The sequence below is a fragment of the Bubalus kerabau genome, chromosome 2 (genome assembly GCF_029407905.1).
Source record: "Bubalus kerabau isolate K-KA32 ecotype Philippines breed swamp buffalo chromosome 2, PCC_UOA_SB_1v2, whole genome shotgun sequence".
Classification (NCBI taxonomy): Eukaryota; Metazoa; Chordata; class Mammalia; order Artiodactyla; family Bovidae; genus Bubalus; species Bubalus kerabau.
Window position 1 is genome coordinate 62,440,006 of NC_073625.1, and position 18,416 is coordinate 62,458,421.

At 39.2% G+C, this 18,416-nt stretch overlaps 1 pseudogene; it reads right to left on the minus strand.

Moving 5' to 3' along the window:
- Nucleotides 1-11,881: 11,881 nt before the first annotated feature.
- LOC129644427 (ribosomal protein S6 kinase beta-1-like) lies at nucleotides 11,882-16,036 on the minus strand (annotated as a pseudogene).
- Nucleotides 16,037-18,416: the final 2,380 nt, after the last annotated feature.

The window sequence follows — 18,416 nt, forward strand, 5'->3', positions numbered from 1 at the left end:
CCTGGATTTTTTTCTTCTTGTACCTATAGTCTGTTTCCTATATAACGCCACTCTCCAGAAGTCACTTTTTCTTTATTGTGTCATTTTCCGTAAGCCATTTGCTTTCACGGACCATGGACTCAAGGCTGTGTAATATGCCAGACTTCAGTGAACATTCAGGGCAGTCAAAGAATTTCACAGAAGTTTGGCAAAGCAACAATCTAATGCTAAATATTTAAGAATGTGTTCTTAAAAGTACCTCAAACATTTCTACCTCCAAAAAGTTCTCCCTGATCATCACTTTAACTTAAGTCACAACTTTCCACCACTACCACTAACTACCTGTTGTTGTTCAGTTGCTCAGTTGTGTCCAACTCTTTGCGACCCGGTGGACTGCAGCATGCCAGGCTTCTCTGTCCTTCACCATCTCCTGGAGTTTGCTCAAACTCATGTCTCTTGAGTTAGTGATGCCAGCCAACCATCTTGTCCTCTGTCATTCACTTCTCCTTCTGCCTTCAATTTTTCCCAGCATCATGCTACTCATAGTCAATATATATGGAGCACTAGACTAGTAGCAATAACATTACAATAAAAAGCAATTACTAGGCATTCTATTTGAGTAATTAGTATCCACATCATACTAGTGATGTAAGTGCTTGGATATCTCTGTTTGAAGAGAGGAAAAAGAAGTACAAAGAGATGACTTTTTCCAAAATCTCATTACAATGGACCACAAGTGGAAATTTAAAAAGCAGATTTCAGATCATGCCATTGTATTGACCACACTGCACATTTATACCATATTTCTGGGCAGGGCTTACTCAAGAGTATATGGCTGTAAGCAAATATCTTTGGTGTATGTACATATAAGCAATTAGATATTTTTAATGTTTTAAAAATGCATGGGGGGGTTCCCAGGTGGTGCTAGTTGTAAAGAACCCTCCTGCCAATGCAGGAGATATAAGAGATGCAGGTTTAATTCCTGGTTTGGGAAGATCCCCTGAAAGAGGACATGGCAACCCACTCCAGTATTCTTGCCTGCAGGATCTCATAGACAGAGGAGCATAGTGGGCTACAGTCGACAGGGTCACAAAGAGTCAGACACAACTAAAGCGACTTAGCATCAGTTCAGTTCAGTTCAGTCGCTCAGTCGTGTCCAACTCTTTGTGACCTCATGAATTTCAGCATGCCAGGCCTCCCTGTCCATCACCAACTCCCGGAGTTCACCCATACCCACGTCCATCCAGCCATCTCATCCTCTGTCATCCCCTTCTCCTCCTGCCCCCAATCCCTCCCAGCATCAGAGTCTTTTCCAATGAGTCAACTTTTCACATGAGGTGGCCAAAGTACTGGAGTTTCAGCTTTAGCATCAGTCCTTCCAAAGAACACCCAGGACTGATCTCCTTCAGAATGGACTAGTTGGATCTCCTTGCAGTCCAAGGAACTCTCAAGAGTCTTCTCCAACACCACAGTTCAAAAGCATCAATTCATCAACGCTCAGCTTTCTTCACAGCATGGCACAAAAATGCATGGACCCGTATGGGGTAGAGTGATTTATTAATGAGGATTTAAAATAACGGGTAGAAAGATTCTTTGTATTGTACTAAACTATCTTTTCCTATTCAGGCCCAGGGACCTTCTATTCTTTTTTTTTTTACTATCAAATGTGACATTTTTTGCTAATTCTATTACCCCACCATTTGAAAAAGGTAGCTATATTGCCATTACACATAATGACATGAATTTTCTCAGGTTGTCTGAATTGAAACAACGTGAACTTTTTGGCTTTATAGTAACTTAATATCACTTAATGCTGTGTCATGCACTGTGCCATAATGGATACTGACTTCAAATGACTCCCTCAAATGTTGTGATGTGCTTCATTCATAATGACCACAAATGCAGTCTTATTCAGAGTATGCAGGAAAATTTGAATGATAAATAGTTCTCTGGTGCTGTTGTATTTACCATTGGGAGTACATAGTGTAAATGTACAAGCTATTCTCTTGGACAAATTAGACAATAGCAGCATTTGTAAACTATAACCTCTTTTGACATGGACACACACTGCTGCTGCTGCTAAGTCACTTCAGTTGTGTCTGACTCTGTGTGACCCCATAGACGGCAGCCTACCAGGCTCCGCCGACCCTGGGATTCTCCAGGCAAGAACACTGAAGTGGATTGCTATACTTTTCTGCTAATCATGGAGGAAATGGATGAAGACTAGATGAGGGGACTAGAACACTAGAAAAATAGTCCCATTTATCCAAGTAATGTCCATTCCTTCTCTAGCTCAGCTTGTAACATACCTGGAAAAGCATGACATCATATTAATCAGAGGCAAGATAGATGACATTGTTTGGAAGAGCTTGTTGATGTTGCAGAGTGACAAGAACTGCCTGACAGGGGTCAAAGGGCCTGTGGTGGGAATGACTGAATGGTCCTCAGTGACAGTGTTGGGTGTGCATAGGCTAAAGGGTGTCTGCTGCTTCTTCAGCCACACTTGGCTGTCCCGTGTGTGTGTTAGTCACTTAGTCATGTCTGACCCTTTGTGACCCCATGGACTGTAGCCCTCCAGGCTCCTCTGTCCATGGAATTCTCCAGGCAGGAATACTGGAGTGAGTTGCCATTTCCTTCTCAGGGGATCTTCCTGACCCAGGGATCGAACCCAGGTTTCCTGCATTTCAGGCAGAATCTTTACCATCTGAGCTATAGGAAAGTTCCCTGGGTGCTCTAGTCAAAGGCAACATTTCAGTCGGGATGAGTAAAAACACTTTCAGCATTTCAGTTTTTATGAATGAGTAAAAATGGCCACCTAAACCTGCACATGCAATGCAAGCCCCAGGGTCAGTGGGGAATAACCAGTAACCCAGAGCCTTGCATTCTCTCTGATAGTGACAGTCACACAAAACCAGCAATATCCAGCATCAAGGAAGAGGCACTGAGGTTAGGGAACAAAGCTCCCAACAAGGTTCCCTAAGGAGACTTAAAGACTATTTTTTATAGCCTCAGACTTTCACTATCATCTGGTGTATGATTGTTAACGACAAATAAAATAACTAATAAAGAAAAATCCAACCTGAAAAAATAATACCTCAAAATTACATTGAACATATTCCATCGTAAAAATGTGTTAAAATCATTGCCTAATTACAATAATAAATAGATACATTGATAACAGTTGAGTAAGAAATGAATGAATGAATGCAGGCACCAGGATGCAAAACAGTTTTCTAATTTCTACTGCAAATCTATTTGAAGTAATCCATGTTGCACACATCAATAATTCTTCTAATGCTCATTGACAAAGAGCAATATATAATTTATTCTTTCTACTAATTCTAACGGACCCTGTCTTCCCTCAACTGTTTACCACATTTCCCCATATTTCAGTTATACCGTAAGCAATTATTCTATGCTATGTCAATATCTTTGCTATTTTTATTTACCGCAATAAAATGTCACTTCTTTCTTCAGATGTAGATTTGCAATTAATGAATGCTTTTGTCCTTACACCTACCATCATTATACTCCATTGTCATGAAGTGGGGCTTCCCAGGAGGCTCTAGTAGATTCTTTACTAGTAGCAGGAGATTTAAGAGACATAGCTTTGATCCCCGGATGGGGAAGATCCCCTGGAGGAGGGCATGGCAATCCACTCCAGTGTTCTTGCCTGGAAAAATCCCATAATCAGAGGAGCCTGGTGGGCTACAGTCCATAGGGTGGCACAGAGTGGGCCATGACTTAGCAGGCAGAACATGGGTGGGGTAATGGAGGAGGAAACAAGGATCCCTCAGGCTGTTTTTGATGTTAACAAAGATAAACACTTGGCTAGTATCAGGGGTTTATTTTTAACTGTTCCACTTAAGAGTTACTTCTGCTGGCAATGAGACAATATCTTGAATTCTATTTAAACAGAATACAGGTCTTCTAAATTCATATCATTTATTTCAAGATAGTGTATAGCTGGTGGATATTAGATCAGTTTTCTGCTCAAAACAAGATTTGTATCTTCTTTTTATCAATCATTTCCCCCCTAAATATTGAGTGCGATGGACAAAAGAGAAAATACTTCAAGAAGATCCCACTCATTAATAAATAAGAGTCATCTTCAATAAATAAAGTATATCATCTACTGAAATAATATTAAAATATATAAAGGATTTTGGGAGACAGTATGTCTTAATCATCTTTTAGCTAATACACTATCTTGGCACCTTGATAAGCACATAATGAGCACTGGATCATGGCTGCTGAAGGACCAGGTTTGTCTGGAAAATCCCATGGATGGAGGAGCCTGGTAGGCTGCAGTCCATGTGGTTGCTAGGAGTCAGACAGGACTGAGCGACTTCACTTTCACTTTCATGTATTGGAGAAGGAAATGGCAACCCACTCCAGTATTCTTGCCTGGAGAATCCCAGGGACAGAGAAGCCTGATGGGTTGCCCTCTATGGGGTCACACAGAGTCAGACGTGACTGAAGCGACTTAGCGGCAGCAGCATGTCTTAATCATCGTTTAGCTAATACACTATCTTGGCATGTGGTAAGCACATAATGAGTACTTGATCATGGCTGCTGAATGACCAGGTAAAAAAAAGGTTCGCATGGCTTCTGTAATACTTTGCATCTTTTTGTTTTAAATATCACTTTTCTAAGCAAACAATAAAATCCCTGCAATTATGTTTTTATTTTATTCTCTTCTTCTTTTTCTTCCTCTTTATTTTTCTCCTTTCTCCCTCCCTCCCTTCCTTCCTTTTTTTCTCTCTTTCTTTTATTAAAGCTTTTGTGCTGATTTCCTTTAAGCCCATATATCATTATGAAAAGTTGAGAATAAAATATCATTAATGTGTTTAATTAAGGAAAACTAGGAGTTGGTTTCCATAATCTATAAACCTGAAGCTCTGTAAAAAAATCAGTGTTTTTTTTCTAATATTTTGGAAACTCTCAAATATAAATTTTAGATATATGTGAGTGCTCTGTCATTCAGTTGTGTCTAACTCTTTGCAGCCCCATGGACTGTAGCTTGCCAGGTTCCTCTGTCCATAGGCTCCTCCAGGCAAGAATACTGGAGTGGGTTACCATTCCCTACTCCAGGGGATCGTCCCAACCCAAGCGTCAAAATAACCTCTCTTGTGTTGCCTACCCCAAGGCAAATCTCATAGAGAAGGAGCACTAGAGCTGCAGATACATTTCAAAAGGCATATTGTTCTGCTTACAATAAGCATAATCAGTAGTTCTTATGCCTATCATTCTGTGAAAATTAAAATAACTTCCTAACTCAATACAATGTAGGTATGCTGCAGACTCTTTTATTAATCTTCTCAGCAAAAAGGTTTTCATCTTACTATTCTTTGGTTTTGACAATAGCAAGTCTCAGGCCCAGGAGTGGTAGATGTCCCCTTTCTCTTTGCCAGTGTTTGGGCATGCCATGGCATTCTATCTATTAGAATATGTTACCGGCAGGTGTGCAGCCCTCCTGTATCCATGAGGTATTCCAGAACTACATGAGGAATAACGGAGCAGAAAGAGGAAATGGACTCAGGTGTTTGATGATATCACTGTTCTAGTAAATTGACTAATAAAAAAACCACCCTTTCCTGGATCATATTAGTTACTTGAAACAATAAATTGTATTGTTTTATCCAGTGTTTTTTTTTTAATTTTTATAACTTATATCTAGAACTATCTTCATTGATGAAAAGCATACCTACTAAGAAAACGTATTATTCCTATTGCTGAATGGAATATGAATGGTTTACTAATAACTGATGGATGAGTCCAATTATGGAGTAAAACAAACTGATTTCAGACTGATTTGTCATCTATATATTCATATAAAATCCATTAAACATGTATTATGTGTTATACATTATTTGAAATACTGTAAATCACAAAGGGTTATGAAGAAAATGATCTTCACCCAAAATCATGATTAAGTGAGTTTGTAAAATTATATCTAACCTGTGTTTGAGCTATGGGTAAACTTGCAAAGAACTTGTACATTTATTCTCTGCAAATGAATTCTTTGCAAGCTTTGTCTACATCCAGTTATTTGATGAAATTGAATATTCAGTCAATTTATTTTTCAGATCACATCTTATTTCCTCACCTGTAGCCTGGGGAATCTACAAGCATTTTTTGAAGAATAACAAAGAATGAACATTCCGAAGTGAAAAATCTATCAAAGTCTATGCTGAAGGATATATATTTAAAGAAAAATAAGCGATAAACCAGATTGAATCCACTCAGTTATCCAGGAATATACCAATTGTCTATAAAATTTAATACTGGAGATATTATTACTTATGACTCCAGAGATCTGAGTTAGTTTTGAAATAGCTGTGTAGTTTTTATTGAATAATCACTTCTCCAGGTAGTCTTAATTTTACTCAAATCGAATCAGACAATTAGAGTCATAATAAGTGATTTGGTGCCTTAGAAATCTGTCTTTCATTGAGGAAAGTTATAAAAAGAGATAATTTGAAGTCACCAGGGTATTTTGAGGACATGTGTCTGTGCATCATAAGAAACTTCTTAGAGGCATTTCACTCAGATATTAGTACCAGGAAAGCAAGAAAGCAAGCAAGTAAACAAATTTGACTCCCCCTAGACAAATGGTTTCTTTTTAGCTTGAAGAATTAAGAATCTTAATATCAAACATATGTACTCTTTTGATTTAGCCACCAGGAACTTAATGAGATAAATCTGAAATCTCTGTCTCCTTAGCTTGCCCCCACCACCCTGTCAGCTTAATTAAGATATAATGGACATATAACATTGCGTAAGCTGTAAAGCTGATGATTTGATACACTTACATATTGCAAAATGTTTACCAGAATAAAGTTGTTAATTAACAGTTCCTTCACTGCACATAGCTATCATTTCCTTGTTGTTGTTGTTCCAGTGAAACATTAAAGGTCTACTGTCAGGGCAATATTTAAGTACAGAGCACCGTATCATTAATTATAGTCACCATGCTACAGCTTATTCACCTAAAAGTTAACATTATTTTAATAGTGAGATAATGGTTTTATTTTGAAGATAATTTTTTCTTATAAATATTCACCATCTTTCAACTTTGAGTGTTCAAAGTGCCTTCTAAAGATATCTTTTATTGCTTATTTAGACAATTTTGTAAGAAATAGTGATGATGAAGTTTATGGTAATAACTCAATAAAATTAAAGAAATAAATTGATCACCCTTTCCTTTATAGTCTTTCCCAGGCTTCAATAATGTATGTACAGTTAGGAACCTTATTTTCCATCCAATAAATTTTTTTTCAAATTTATGTAAAAATTTAAACATCACCTAAATAAAATATAGGCTACTAGGAATTTCTTGAACCATTGTTCAACATTTAAAGAATCTAGTGCAAAGTTATGCAACTTATCAGGATCTCAATAAACATCTAAGAAAAACCAATGAAAGCAGAAGATTTGAACTGTAGCCATAGAGCAGATCTGGCGATGCACGATACTGGATGCTTGGGGCGGGTGCACTGGGACGACCCAGAGGGATGGAATGGGGAGGGAGGAGGGAGGAGGGTTCAGGATGGGGAACACATGTATACCAGTGGCGGATTCATTTTGATATTTGGCAAAACTAATACAATTATGTAAAGTTTAAAAATAAAAAAAATAAAAAAAAAAGACTTGTTTTGTTTGACCCACACCAGTGTGACAAACAGTTTTTATAATTAACTGCACATATGTCTGTGTGTGTCTGTATGACATTTCACTGAAAAAAACATGAAAATTTCAGACTTCTAAAAATCAAAACAAGAAAAAAAAAAAAGAAAAACTGAGAGTTCTGGCAAAACTAGGTCTGCATCCCTATATGTCAGTAATCCCTTTGAGCCGAGTGAAAAACTACGCTCTTTAATCTGGTGTTTGGGTCAGTTTGTCACAGTCCCCGCCACTCTTAATAGTTTCAGTTCAGTTCAGTTGCTCAGTCGTGTCCGACTCTTTGCGACCCCATGAATCGCAGCACTCCAGGCCTCCCTGTCCATCACCAGCTCCCGGAGTTCACTCAGACTCACGTCCATCGAGTCAGCGATGCCATCCAGCCATCTCATCCTCTGTCATCCCCTTCTCCTCCTGCCCCCAATCCCTCCCAGCATCAGAGTCTTTTCCAATGAGTCAACTCTTCGCATGAGGTGGCCAAAGTACTGGAGTTTCAGCTTCAGCATCATTCCTTCTGAAGAAATCTCAGGGCTGATCTCCTTCACAATGGACTGGTTGGATCTCCTTACAGTCCAAGAGACTCTCAAGAGTCTTCTCCAACACCACATCAATTCTTCAGCGCTCAGCTTTCTTCACAGTCCAACTCTTATATCCATACATGACCACAGGAAAAACCATAGCCTTGACTAGACGGACCTTTGTTGGCAAAGTAATGTCTCTGCTTTTGAATATGCTATTTAGTTTACCATTGGTTAAAAGAGTCTGTGGTTGACTCCACATAGAGACACTGGAATAGGAAAAAAAAAAAAGACATATTATCTCCTCTGTACTGTAGGTACTTTCTAGATCACTTGCAGGAGCCCTTCCATTCCTTAGGGAGCCGCCCTTCCATTCCTTAGGGAGCCTCCCATCCATGCATCTGCTTAAAGTTGTTAATAGACTTACCCTTGAATTTACATGTTCAGACCCCAAATCCAATTCTTTTCTGGTCTTGGCACAGCTAACATGGTTAGCAATGAGTAACATTCATTTGTCTCAAGCAGGATTTATGAAGATATTCTTGTCTATTTGAATATAGCCATTTTTACATCATATATTAAACTTACTACACACAACGGGTGAAATAAGAAAGACATCCATATAGTTTAATAAATGTTTGCATTCTTTGACCATCATCTCCCTGTTTCCTCCACCTCTCAGCCCTGGAAACTCTCATTCTAACTTCCTTTTGACCATTGTCAGTTGATAAGTACTCCTGGCTTTATATTACCCCTGACATTCATTATCTTCCTTTATACCTCAGCTCTTTCATCTGTATATTCTAAAATCATGAACTGTATCTATTTTTGTTAGTATTTGTGAGTTGAGAGCAGATAAATGTCTGAATTTTCTCAACTATAAGTCAAGAAAACGTGCATAGATGAGCTGTGTAGCATCTTTGAATTGTTAATGCTGCATTATCTGTTTCTTCCTTCATTTAATTTGATGCTAATAAGTGGTGACATTAATTATTGATATTGATATTTCAAAGGAACTTACTTTTATCTCTAGTCTTAAAACAATAGCATAAATAAAAAAATCATTTGAAATAAAAAGATTAGTTGTTCTAATCCAAACTTGTCATTAATAAAGTTAATTAAGAAAATATCTAGTTAAAAAATTTATAAGCATATATTGTATTAGCATTAGCTTTACTTTCTTGTCTCTAAAACTAATGGCTATTACACCCCAGTATATTTATTTTTCTAAATATAGTGATATTTTATAAAAGGTAATAATTACAACTTGTCATCATCTGGTATTTCTAATGGCACACTTTTAAAGAATTATTTAGGCATGGGCAATTTCATTTCCTTAATCATGTTCATCTATCAATGAGGCATGCAATACTATGTATCTCTTACTGTTTTAAAGGAGAATATTGTTTTTAAATGTGTTCCACATGGATAAAATGTAATATCATTTTGCAACTAAAATACAGACAAATAAAACTAGATTCTGGAAATTGTCCCGTACAAAATTAAACTGCAAAAGTCTATCTGGAGATTTTCTTCCACATCTTTATTCCTCTTCACTGTCCCTTGGAACACATTTCATATGTGGATATCAAGTTCCATAAAATAGGGAAATGCATTGGTCCAATTGTGTAAAGTAACATTTAAATGGAAAAATTCAAACAGCATATTTCTAATCTCTTCTGACTTTTAGTGAGAGGACTAAGAATAGGAATTAGAAAGAACTGGTATTTTATGTAACACAAATCCTATTGCTTTTGAAGGAACTTTTTTTTCCCATAGACCGAAACCAGAGTGGGTGATTAGTTTAGGTTCTTGGAAATTGGAACATCTGGCACAACATTCCTCTTACCCAGCTATTCCCCCTTGTCTGTGGCTGAAACGCTTAGGCAAACTTTGGCATGAGAGTCTATCATTTGCTGTACCATCCCTTTCCTTCCTGATTTGCCAATTAGTCTGTCATTTCAATTTCCACTTAATCCTCATGAAAATAACATTTTGCCATGTGCTCAGTCACAGTCATGCCCAACTCTTTGCGACCCCATGGACTGTAGCCCACCAGTCCCCTCTGTCCACAGAATTTTCCAGGCAAAAATACTATAGAGGGTTGTCATTTCCTTCTCCAGGGGATCTTCCCAACCCAGGGATTGAACCAGCATCTCCTGCATTGCAGGTGGATTCTCTACTCACTAAGCCATCAGGAAAGCCCCAACATTCTGCAAATTGTAGAATATTTTTATAGGCTCCCCATAGGGTCTTCAGATTGAAGTATTTGAATATTTTAATGATTCTGATTTAAAATATTTTTGTGTAATTTAAAAAAAGTTTCTTAATATCCATATTATGGTTATCTTGATTTTTGCTTAATACTAATACATTCACTTAATAGAAATGACTCAAATGTACTTTAATCTCTCTTTTAAATTATATCCTGAATCATGACAGTATCATTCAGAGTTTGTGGGGTAGTTGACCCCTTTAGTAAGGCAGTGGGTTTGAAATGCATGTTTAGACAAAAAAAAAATAAATAAAAGAGAGAGAGATTTCAAAGCAATATTCTCCAATTAAAAAAAAATAGAAGATTCTAGGATAAACTATAATATAAAATAGTACTAAAAAAGAATGTAAATGTATATATAACTGAATCACCATGTTGTATAACATGAATAAACAACACTGTAAGTCCAGCTTCTCAGGTCACCCAGTGGTAAAGAATCTGCCTGCCAGTGCAGGAGATACCAGAGATATGGGTTGAATCCCTTGGTCAGGAAGATCCCCTGGAGAGGGAAATGGCAACCCACTCCAGTGTTCTTACTTGGAGAATCCCATGGACAGAGGTTCCTGGTGGGCTACAGCCCATGGGATCACAAAAAGTCATACATGACTGAGTGAGCACACAGCACACAAATCAAGTACACATCAATACAAAATAAACACATACTAATAATGTCAAATTCCTAAAGAGTCTGAAAGAAAATGAATTTCAATGTGGAGTGAAGCCTATGCCAGTCAGGCGGGCTAGGTGATATTTATTCTTCAGTAAAGGATTACGTGACATGACCAAAATAATGCCTTTGCCTTCTAGAGAGGATTAAAAGGAGAGAAGAAAAAAAAAAAAAAGTGAAGGAAATAGACGGAAGGTAAGTGACCAAAATTCCTGTTTCTTCTTCCACATCCTGGTCTGCTGTTAGTAAGCTGAGCTGAGGATGAAGGCGTGGGGACTGTGACTATATGGCACAACTATGTACACGGATGTGATAACTGTTCACTGCATTCTGGCAGGCAGGCTCAGCATCATAGCTTCAGGCACAGACCTGGGTGCAGGGTGCTGCAGACTGTCAGGACTTCATGGGCAGGGACAAAAACATAAGTTCTGCAGCACTGCTGCCTGTTTTCATAAGAGAGAAGTTTATTGGAACACAGATACGTTTGTCGTGTTACCTATTGTCTATGTCTGTTTTTGAGCTTCAGTGGCTGAGTTGAGTTTGTTGCAACTCAGTTGCAACTGAGTTGAGTTTTTTTTTTTAGAACTCATTTAATGAAAATAGTATCTGTCGTTAAAAAAAAAAAAAAAAAAATCCAAAGGAAGTATTACAAATGGCAAAGTTAGGACCCGAGCAGGAATGTGAAGATGCTGAGCCGTCTATGCTGGAAGGCGGCGGCCGAGTCCTCCGCGAGCGCACTTTCGGTGCCCGGCTGGCTTCTCAGCACAATGTACCTTTCAGGTGCTTATTCTCCCTCCGCAGGGCCTCCTGGCTCATGTTGCCCTCCTCGTAGCTGTGTCTGAGCTCCAGGAGCTGGATGCTGAGGGCGCAGGCCTCCTTTTTTGAGGCATCTAACATCGCCTGGGACTCCTCGTGTTTCCGCCTCCAGTCGTCCAGGCTCTTGTCAAAATGCTGCTGCTTCTGGTTGAGTGTGGCAGCCACAGACTGCGCCTGCCCGAGATCAGACAGGGTGTCTCCGAGCTCAAGCTGTAGTCGGAGCTTGGCTCTCTCCAGGGAGGCATTTCTGGCATTGGCCACCCCCATGGCTTCGGCAGCCTCCTGCAACCGAAGTGCCAGCTTCTTCTTGGCATCCTCCAAGTCCTCAGCACGCTGGATGGTGTCATCCTCGTACTTGGTCCTCCACTTTACCATTTCAGCATTGCCTTTGAGCAGGGCCTGCAGCAGCTCAGCCTTGGCCGCTTGCTCTTCCTCGTACTGCTCTCGTAGAAGGTCACAAACTCAACTGCAACTGAAATCAAACACTTGCAAGGCTAAAATATTTACACTTTGTCCTTTTAAGGAAAAGTTTGCCAACCTCAGGTCTAGAGTTTCAACAGGGCACAGGTGAGGCCTAATATATGGGTCCTGATCAAGCATACAGAGAACAGAGTATGTTACAAACAGCCTCCAAGGAATACAAGCTGGAGGAGCCATGTCCATGGGACCTCCATTGTCTCAGAAACAGGAATATGAAACAGGCTCCTACTGGCTTCCTAGGGCCAATTATTCACAGCTCTTCCTATACATTGGTAATTCAAGATGCAGTCATTGGAGTGTTTACATGGTGGAAATTGACAAGTGCCACCAATCAGAGCAGGAACATGTGCATTCATTCATTCATTTAAATACCAGGTAGCTTATTTTAAACCATTTACCAGTACAGCACTGCTCAAAATATTGAAGAGTCAGAATTCACTGACAGTATTTTGAGGTTATATAGGCTCTCCCACCTACCCCAAAATCCATCTTAGAGCTGTGCTAAAAAGAATGACAAATATTCAAGTGGCTAATTGTTTTTATGCTTATAATAAGGATTACCTATGGTTTTAATTATTAAACTGGCCTAGTTTTAAAAGCAGATTAGCTTAAAATCTCTTGACCTATTTGATTATTCATTCACCTATTCATTCATTTATTCATTCCTATATTTGTGTATCGGAGAAGGCAATGGAAACCCACTCCAGTACTCTTGCCTGGAAAATCCCATGGGTGGAGGAGCCTGGTAGGCTGCAGTCCATAGCGTCATTAGGAGTTGGACACGACTGAGCAACTTCACTTTCTCTTTTCACTTTCATGCATTGGAGAAGGAAATGGCGACCCACTCCAGTGTTCTTGTCTGGAGAATCCCAGGGACGGGGGAGCCTTCTATGGGGTCACACAGGGTCAGACACGACTGAAGTGACTTAGCAGCAGCAGCAGCATATTTGTGTATTTCTGTTACCTGGTAGGCCAGCTCTTTAGCAAAATGAAATGAGTTAACAGATTTGTTTCTATAGATTAGTTTTTAGTGTAAGAAAATTTCCAAATACACATTGTGTATATATGCATATATATATTGAATTGTATTGAATAGAAATATTATATATAGGTAGATTTTGTATCATTTTAAAGCTTAAATGCCATAAATATTTCTCATAAGACTAAATACTCTTGAAAACATTAAAAAAAAACAAGCCCATAAAGTCTTTCACTTTCTCTTTTTATATTAGTAAATATTATATTTCTTTCATATTTAAAATATTCACACAGAAAAAAAAAATAGGGGTCTTCATCACCATCTAGATACTGAGAGGCTGTCTTCTGAACTACAGTTCTCAGTAAGGTCTCAGTAAGGTCTCAGAGCATGACTTTCACCTTTTAGGCTGTTTGCATGTATAACATCAATTTATAAGTTTCTTTCATCTTTAATTCCATATTGCTGGAAAAAGCTTAACCAAGTTTTCTTGCTAATTTTTCTTAGCTGCAAGTATTACAGGTGATTTCATACTTTAGGTAATGAAAAGTTAACTCTTTTCCATACAGTCAGAGCATGACAGTGATTCAGAAGTTAGCCTATACCCTTAACACTGCCAGTTTCAAGTCATCAACATGAAAATCCTTGATAATGTTGGAAGACGTTGTTAGGAATCAATTGATTGATGTGCCTCCCTCCTTGTTAGATGCTCTATCGTGTCCGACTCTTTATGACACCATGGACTGTAGCCCACCAGGCTTCTCTGTCCAAGTGATTATCAAGGCAAGAATACTGGAGTAGGTTGCCATTCCATCCTCCAGGGGATATTTCCCAACCCGGGCTTGAATTTGGGTCTACTGCATTTCAGGCAGAAGAGTTTTGAAATACTATTTCACTTCAGTTCCTTTGCATCGCTGATTGATTTTTAAAAATCCATGTTTATTTTTCCTGTCTGAAATATTTTATGTAATGATATTAATTCTTCAAGGCTGTCTTCCTGTTTTACCTTGAAGGATACTCACATCTCCCCTTCCGACTTTTTTGTCCTAAATTCATTAAAAGCATTGCTCTGTAATAGATTCATATGCAGGTGCTCTGGTTGTTTGAAGATCATGGGAAAAACTTGGTTTTGTAATGTGTGGCAGTTTGGAGGTCATTTTGGAAGTTGTGGTTCCTCACTCATGGTCACATTCATCTGCTCTATTCTACTTATTTCCATTGACTATTCCATAGGTGGCTGAGGATTTGCCATGCTAGACGTAGCACCTTTTCCCCCCAAATCCCCAGAAATTTGATGGGGCCAATGGGTGTCGGTGGGTTGCCAATACTTCAAGGTGTCTGGATTTTTAATTCAGAGGAAAACTTTTCTTCCATGTTTTCAAGGACAGATGGAGCCACATATGCAAAACATGCCTCATTTCTAGGTGGTTGGCAATCTCACTGAACTCGGAGTCATCAGGGCTGTCAACAGGGAGGTATTCGGTATGGAAACTTTGATTCACATCCTCTTCAGATTGCAACAGGAATTTAAAGGCAGGGGGTGGGGATGGGGTGGGGTGGGGTGGGGGATGAAGCTCCTCCTTACAGTCAGCAATTCTTGCCCAGCTAATGCATATGAAGAATGGATGAGCTTGAACTTCTCTATCATCTCCAAGACCATCTTCAAGACAAGAAGCAGCATTTCTTTTCAGTGGCTTTTTAATCAGATCTCTGGCTTCTTGTGTGAGGTAAGAAGGCAAATTGAGTTTACACTTGAGGACATTTCTTTCTCTTCTCCCAAGTTAAGGAGGTGCTCCAGTCAACATGTCCTATATTAATGCTCCCCAACTCCACCAATCCCCAGCTCTACTATGGCCACTTCTCGTCAATATTTCAGGGGTTATCTACACTACTGTTCCACAAAATGTGTGTGTGACTGTTCCACCATGAATACATTTTTTGAATAGTCCAAATTCTTAGTTTCCATGACCTTGTGAATAAGTATGACTTTCTCTGGCTTCAGGTGTCTGTAGATAGTCACTTTTTGATGTAAATGTCCAAAAGCCATGGGGATTTCTGCCAATAAAGCAGGTTGTGTGTTACATAAATATTTCCTCTTTCTTCTAACTGCATAAATAATTCTCCTCTGCTGAGATACTCAAGGATGAAGTAGAATTCTCCACCAGTCAGAAAAGCATAAATTAAATCCACAATGAAGAGATGCTTTACTTTCTCCAGAATATTCCATCCTGATTTTTGTATGAGCTATATCTTTAGTACTTTTTTTTGTTGTTGTTACTCTCATTGTTTTCTTAAGCACCGTCACGGCAAATATTTTCTGGGTTTTTGTTTCTGTTATTTTTCATACCTGAAAACCTTTCATAGGTCCCTATACCAAGGACTAATGTAACTCAAAACATCCCGGCTAGAATTTTTCTGTCCCTCTGTCCACAGTAGTTTCTGAGATTTCAAGTTTCTCACAACACTCCATCCAAGGGCATATGGTCCAACCACCCCATAGTTCATGTTTTCATTTAACTGATCTCTCTCCTTTAGCTCATCCTCAGAGCCTATATCCTCTGGCTGGTCCAGGCTATTTCAGACACTCCTGACATGTCCTCAGTTTCCCTGTTTCAGAAGTCTGGTGCTGGGTAGGAAGCCATCTCAGGTCCTTTATGACCTCAAGGGCTGAACCCTCCAACTCTGTAGCCATTACGAGCTATATGGCCTATCATCTATCTATCTATCTATACTTATACCATCTATCCCTTGCCTAAGAGAAGGTAAAGTTAACACAGAGACTAATGAACAGACTAGGCAAAAAAACAGGTTCAGTCCATGATCTCTACTTGAAATGACTACACAACAACATACTTTCTGAATAGAAAAAAGCACAAATATAGCACTTTGCAAGGGACTATTTTGGCTGTCAATGGGAAACAGGTTGCTCAGATGGTAAAGAATACAGCTGCAATGCAGGAGACCTGGGTTTGACCCCTGAATTGGGAAGATCCCCTGGAGAAGAGAATGACAACCCACTCCAGTATTCTTGCCTGGAGAATTCCATGGATAGAGGAGCCTTGTGGGATTCAGTCCATGAGGTTGCAAAGAGTTGGACACGACTGAGCAACCAACACTTTCACTTTCTTTATGGGAGATAGGAAGAAGGTGGAAAGTAAGAAAGTCCCCAAGCAGTCCTACAATCTGAACACTCCATCCTACCTACATCCTCTGTCCCAGAAATCCATGCTTCTCCAGATACTGTCAAGAATTCGCTAAACTGTTACTTAAATTAAAATAAAATAGCTACAGATGAGACATTTTCAGAACACGAATTTTGTCATTTACTTAAGAATCTCTAAAGTAAAGAATATGAGTGTGTCTAATTGCCCACCAGAAGCAAAAAATCATCACTGCCAATTTTGAGAAATGCAAACATTTTTAGCAAAATTCGTGTTTGGATGTTTATTTCATCTGAAAGTTGTAACTAGTTAAAAAGTATTTATGCAAATGTATTGACATACACCTTTATAATTTCTCTATTTCTTTATGTTCAGTTCAGTTCAGTCACTCAGTTTTGTCCGACTCTTTGTGATCCCATGGACTGCAGCATTCCAGGCTTCTTTGTCCATCACCAACTCCCAGAGCTTACTCAAACTCTTGTCCATCAAGTCGGTGATAGCATCCAACCATCTCATCGTCTGTCGTCCCCTTCTCCCGCCTTCAACCTTTCCCAGAATCAGGGTCTTTTCCACTAGGTCAGTTCTTTGCATCAGGTGGCCAAAGTATTGGAATTTTAGCTTTGGCATCAGTCCTTCAAATGAATATTCAGGACTAATCTCCTTTAGGATGGACTGGTTGAATCCCCTTGCAGTTCTAAGGGACACTCACAGTTTAAAGCATCAATTCTTTGACCCTCAGCTTTCTTTATGGTCCAACTCTCACATCCATATGTGACTACTGGGAAAACCATAGCTTTGACTAGACAGACTTTTGTTGGCAAAGTAATGTTTCTGCTTTTTAATATGCTGTCTGGTTTGGTCATAGCTTTTCTTCCAAGGAGCAAGCATCTTTTGATTTCATGGCTGAAGTCATCATTTGCAGTGATTTTGGAGCCCACAAAAATAAAGTATCTCACTGCTTCCATTATTTCCCCATATATTTGCCATGAAGTGATTGGACCAGATGCCATGATCTTTGTTTTCTGAATGTTGAGCTTTAAGCCAACTTTGTCACTCTCCTATTTCACTTTCATCAAGAGGCTCTTTAGTTCCTCTTCTGTTTCTTTACATAAGATTATTTAAAGGAGAGAAACAATGTATGTGATATTTATGTATGTGACCTGTTGAGACAGACACCACAGTTTTGAAATCTGGCCCAAAGCCTTATCAGCTGTGTCCCTGAGCTTATTTCTTCCCACAGGGCTGTAGTTTTCTCATCTGTAGAAAAGATTAATAATGATTCCTACTCCATCAGTTCAGTTCAAATTCATTCATTCAGCCATGTCTGAATCTTTGCAACCCCATGAATTGCAGCACGCCAGGCCTCCCTGTCCATCACCAACTCCCAGAGTTCACTCAGACTCACATCTATCAAGTCAGTGATGCAATCCAGCCAGCTCGTCCTCTGTTGTCCCCTTCTCCTCTTGCCCCCAATCCCTCCCAGCATCAGAGTCTTTTCCAATGAGTCAACTCTTCACATGAGGTGGCCAAAGTACTGGAGTTTCAGCTTTAGCATCATTCCTTCCAAAGAACACTCAGGACTGATCTCCTTCAGAATGGACTGGTTGGATCTCCTTGAAGTCCAAGGGACTCTCAAGAGTCTTCTCCAACACCACAGTTCAAAAGCATCAATTCTTCGGCGCTCAGCTTTCTTCACAATCCAACTCTCACATCCATACATGACCACTGGAAAAACCATAGCCTTGACTAGACGGATCTAGGTTGGTCATAACTTTCCTCCCAAGGAGTAAGTGTCTTTTAATTTCATGGCTGCAGTCACCATCTGCAGTGATTTTGGAGCCCCCCTAAATAAAGTCTGACA